This window comes from Engystomops pustulosus, chromosome 7, assembly GCF_040894005.1.
Source record: "Engystomops pustulosus chromosome 7, aEngPut4.maternal, whole genome shotgun sequence".
Taxonomy (NCBI): domain Eukaryota; kingdom Metazoa; phylum Chordata; class Amphibia; order Anura; family Leptodactylidae; genus Engystomops; species Engystomops pustulosus.
Window position 1 is genome coordinate 180,043,115 of NC_092417.1, and position 5,643 is coordinate 180,048,757.

Here is a 5,643-nt window from a genome sequence, read left to right on the forward strand (position 1 = left end):
CTCGGGGAGACGTATTCTCATGTGCGGCTGCCAAACACCCGGAGCTCCACAAGGCTCCCGGGCCCTAGTGCAACATCAGTCCCCAAATCCCACATTAATAACACTGTCAGGTTCCAAGGCCGTACACTTATGGGCCGTAGCCACGCACTGGAGAGAGGAGGGGGTGCGCGCTGTACCCCCCATAGCGTGTCCCCGGCCATAGCCACCATAGATATCCATGGTGACCGACATCAGTCCCCAAATCCCACATTTATAACACTGTCAGGTTCCAGGACCCGGGGGGGACTTGGGGTCTGTACCTCAGGGCTTGGTATTATTTAGGGAGACCCCTTTTACACTTATGGGCCATAGCCGCGCACTGGAGAGAGGAGGGGTGCACGCTGTACCCCCCTATAGCGTGTGCCCAGCCATAGCCACCATAGATATCCATGGTGACCGACATCAGTCCCCACAACGTCCGTGTGAAAGGGGCTTGATATCTTAACAGGGTCTGGTTTGGGGTCTTTGTCCGGTGAGTGCAGGTTAGGGTGGCGGCACACATGGTGTTTTGAACCTGTTTTTGCGACGTTTTTATGCAGTCCGTTAAAAAATGAATGCGTTTTTTGACCATTTTTGTCCTTTTTCCAATTATCTTAATTAAGATAATTGGGAAAAACTGTCAAAAACTGATGCGTTTTTTTAACGTACTGCTTAAAAAAAGGTTCAAAACGCCACGTGTGCCACGACCCTTAGGCCCCATCCACAAGATTTTTAGCTTTACCAATTGGGAACTTCAACGGTTATTATTCACAAGGATCTTTCACCATCATCAAAGTCTCTGCTTGCTGTCATTGAATAAAAGCATTGGATAAACTCATTTTATTAATATTAGATGGGGGTTATTCCTAAAACCTTCCTTCTGTACGTGGGTAAAGGTTCTCCCATATATATGAGATATTATTCGGTGTAGCAGCTGCTGCCGGTGCGGGGTAGCGAGGCTACTGACACACTGCACGACACTCCAGCAGCGAACAGGAATCCACGTTATGCTCCAGACTCGTGTGTGTGGCGCCACCTGCTGGAGACTCTGTGGACTTGGCAGCAGTGATGACTGTGGCTGCCAGACCGCAATTCTTACCACAACCCCCCCCCCCGCCCCCCCCCCCCCCCCCCCCCCCCCCCCGACTTATGTGACTGTATGTGGCTTCTGGGCAGGTGTAAGGGGATACGAGCATAAAACCTTAACCCCTTCAGGGCGCTGGGCATCTTCTGTTCTGTGGCTTTTGTTTTTCACTCCCGACAGAGCCACACGTGGGGCACATTGTTCTTCCATGAAATGTAATGAAAGCTGTAAAAAAAATTACAAATGAGGTGAAAATTACAGTCTGCAATTACAGTTAAAGTCTGCAGATGCGCCATATTGTTATTAAGAATCTAGTTATCGCCATGTTTTGAGATTTACATTTTTCATACTTCATTGTACGGACTTGTGGGAGGAGGGGGGGGGGTCTTCTTTTGCCGGACTATGTGCCTTTTTTATCGATACCATTTAGAGAACTGTAAGATCACTTGTATTTCTAATTTTTATAGTAAAATGGGGAAAAATTTGTGATTTGTATATTTTCTTCTGTTATGGCATTAACTTAATGGAATCTAATATATAAAGCTGTATGCATGTGTATGTGTGTGTATGTATGTACAGTATGTATGTGTATGTATGTGTGGATGTACAGTATGAATGTGTGTGTGTATGTATGTGTGTATGTGTGTGTATGTATGTATGTGTATGTATGTACTCAGGGAACGTCAGAGTTTTGAGTCAAAATTTTCACTCTATGCTTTCCAAAATTCACCTATTACCCACCATATATAGGAGCCATTGTCTGCTGTGGCAGTAATCAAACAATCACAGCTAAGTTTCTATTCTGCCACAGGTCATTAATATGAGTTCTGAGCTGTGATTGGTTACTGTAAGCAATGAGTATAAGACGCTTATGTGTGAGGTAAGATATGAAGAATATGTTTTCAACTATGACACTTGCATCATCTGTGATATTCCAGTCACATCCAGAGCTGCAGTCTTATACATGCTATTATGGACTCCAGTCACATCCAGAGCTGCAGTCTTATATATGCTATTATGGACTCCAGTCACATCCAGAGCTGCAGTCTTATACATGCTATTATGGACTCCAGTCACATCCAGAGGTGCAGTCTTATACATGCTATTATGGACTCCAGTCACATCCAGAGCTGCAGTCTTATACATGCTATTATGGACTCCAGTCACATCCAGAGCTGCAGTCTTATACATGCTATTATGGACTCCAGTCACATCCAGAGCTGCAGTCTCGTACATGCTATTATGGACTCCAGTCACATCCAGAGCTGTAATCATCTATCTATTGTTTGATAATTTCAGATACTCCAGTCACAGTCAGAGCTGCAATCATTTATCTACTGTTAGATCATCTCAGGTGACTGCAGCTCTGGCTGTGACTAGACAATCAATGATTATCATTCCTAGGCTACATTCACACTGCTGTTCAGGGGACGTATATACGGCCGATATACGTCCCCTATAGACGGCAATGGGTGCATGGCGCCCAACGGGAGCAGTACATGTCCTATCGTTTTTCCAGAATACAGCGCTGTGCACCATATATGCCTATGGAGAGGGGCGGGGTGAGCAGCGCTCTCCTTCTGCTCCTCTCCCTGGCGCCGCCGTGTGCCCATTGTGCTACGGTAGAGCGGGCAACGGCAGTGTACATGTAGTCTTAGTTTGGGGCAGCTTATGTGTGAGGTAATATGGTAATATGCGATGCTTGCATCATGTGATCGTTGATACTCTAAGAGCAGTTATATACTATCCCGGGCCACACTGAGGGCTACAGCTGGTTATATAATATATTTGATAGATTTTGAAATTTTAGTGAGAATAAATAACATGTTTATGATTTTGTTTATTAAAATACGGATTTTGCAAAAAAACTGGCATAAAATATACAATAAATCTCTCCCGGTGTGTACAGTGCCAAGTAAAGCGCTGTCTGACAGCTATGTCATGTGTCACTAAAGATTTTAAGCAGAGTTTGAGCCTAATATATAGAGACTGACAGACATACTGGGCCCACAGCAACCAATCACAATGCAGATACCATTTTTACAGAGACGGTTAAGAATTGGAAGCTGCACTATAATTGGTGGCCATGGACACCCTGTCCATCTGTTCCGTCTGACTTATTAGTGTTCTCGTTTTTGTTCTGACTAATAAACTTTATACAGGAGATGTATATATATATATACAGCACATGGAAGCCAATCACATCCCAGCTTACATCTTCAAGGAACACTATAAACAACATAAGCTGCACTGTGATTGGTTGCTATGGGCCCTGAGGCCTAGTGTGCCTTTCAGCCTCAGAATATTAGGCCCAAACTCTGCCTGAAATACTTAGAGATAAGACAGGGTTCATAAATACCTAAAAGAGAGGCACAACCTGCTCATAGCAAGTTTACATCAGTCAGGAAATACTCTAAATCTCACCCCTTTAGTGTCCCCACACAGAATAAGAACCCATACAGTATAACACTCCCTTTAATGGACCGACACAGTATAATGCCCCCAGTAACCCCTTCTTGTGGCCCTCATGATATAATGCTCCTACTTTTGCCCTCACACTCTACAATTGCCCCCTTGCAGTCACCATGCTTTAATTCCCCTTTTCTGACCCTCACACTTAAATTGTGGTTTTGGGGGTCCCCACATTTTATAACGGCCCCCTTGCGCCCCCCCCCCCCCCCAGACTCACACTTACAGCCATCTCTCCCAACTGCCTTGTACACGTGTGATTGGTTCATCCCTGCAGGGAGTGATGAAGAGGTCATTGCCCGGCAAAAGGATTGGGTAATCCTACTACTTACCCCTAACCTACCTGTAATTTCAGATATGCAGGCCCCATACACATCAGACGATCATCCTGTCCTGCATAGTTGGCTTAGAGGGGCGTAGAGGGGCGTGGGCGAGCTGGAGACAGGAATTAAAGGGTTAGCAGTTGGTTTGGGATCAGGTACCGGAAACGTTTTTTAAGATTCGGCCGAACCCACTGAACCCGATTGATTCCACTCATCCGTAATACTCACAAATTACTTGCACATGTTCATAGTGAAAGATAAATACGCTTTACGCACACGTGTACACAATATTGTGATATATACCTTCTATATGTCCACACCTATTCACATGTCATGTATATACATGTTACCCAATATATATTCTATATGTATCCACACTGAACGTATTACATGCACATATATACATACCGCGTGTATATAAACAATGCAGGCACATTCTCATTACATGCACATATACACACATTTTACATACATGTATATACACACTACACGTGCACACATGCATCAGATGTGCAGTACTTACCATTCTAGTACAGTTGATCTTGCGGCTGATGCTAGGACTGTAGTTATGGCCGCCATAGTATATCAGCAGCTGGTGGATGGAGGGGCCAAAAGATAAGACTCAGCATATAAGTAGGGGGTTAAACATAGGAACCAGCAGCTAAAGGGTTATGGAGACCTGACTGAGCAGAGAGTATCTGGAGTACAGGAAACACTGGCATCCTCTTCCTGTGTAACTCTCCTGTCTCCCCCTCCCCTCCTGACTACAATCTATGAGGACAGTGCAGGAGGGGCTGTAGTAGAGCAGCACATACAGAGCTCTGGTTGTATTCTGACCTCGATAGGGGATTGGGGACACCCCCAAACACAATCCAGGACATAGCAGCACCCAATAACAATTGGCAGGTCTGTATCTGTATAATTATACATGTGCATAAACATGTGGCAGTTGTCTGTATAACAGTATTTTACCAATATTACACTATTTCTTCCCGGGGTTTTGATCTACAGCAGGAAGTAGGAGATGGGCTACAGGTGATGTAGTAATGGGGTACAGGGGGTGGGGTACAGGGGGACCTTATACAGTTCACAATTTGTATGTAGAATTTCCCCTGGGCTTAGCCTTGGTGCAGTGTGTGATTCTCCCCAGCAGAGGGCAGTAAAGATCCATCATCATCTTTTCCTCGGTTTTGTTACATAGAAAGTGGAGTGATATATGCATGACACTATAGTAGAATGGAAGTATTTGGGGGTACTATATCAGGCTGGGAGTATTTGGGGGTACTATAGCAGTCTGGCAGTATTTGGGGGTACTATAGCAGGCTGGGAGTATTTGAGGGGTACTATATCAGGCTGGGAGTATTTGAGGGGTACTATATCAGGCTGGGAGTATTTGAGGGGCACTTTATCAGGCTGGGAGTATTTGAGGGGTACTATATCAGGCTGGGAGTATTTGAGGGGTACTATATCAGGCTGGGACTATTTGGGGGTACTATATCAGGCTGGGACTATTTGGGGGTACTATTGCAGGCTGGGAGTATTTGGGGGTACTATTGCAGGCTGCTAGTATTTGGGGGTACTGTAGCAGGGTGAGAGTATTTGGGGGTACTCTAGCAGGCAGGGATTTTATGGGGGTACTATAACAAGCTGGGACTATTTGGTGGTACTATATCAGGCTGGGAGTATTTGAGGGGTACTTTATCAGGCTGGGAGTATTTGAGGGGTACTATATCAGGCTGGGAGTATTTG

At 45.1% G+C, this 5,643-nt stretch overlaps 1 long non-coding RNA gene across 1 annotated transcript; it reads right to left on the bottom strand.

Moving 5' to 3' along the window:
- Positions 1-1,154: 1,154 nt before the first annotated feature.
- Positions 1,155-4,680, bottom strand: LOC140069082 (uncharacterized). Its single transcript, XR_011848712.1, has 3 exons — positions 4,418-4,680; positions 3,915-4,006; positions 1,155-1,327 (listed from the first exon to the last, which is right to left on the bottom strand). It is a non-coding gene; the product is annotated as an uncharacterized lncRNA (long non-coding RNA).
- Positions 4,681-5,643: the final 963 nt, after the last annotated feature.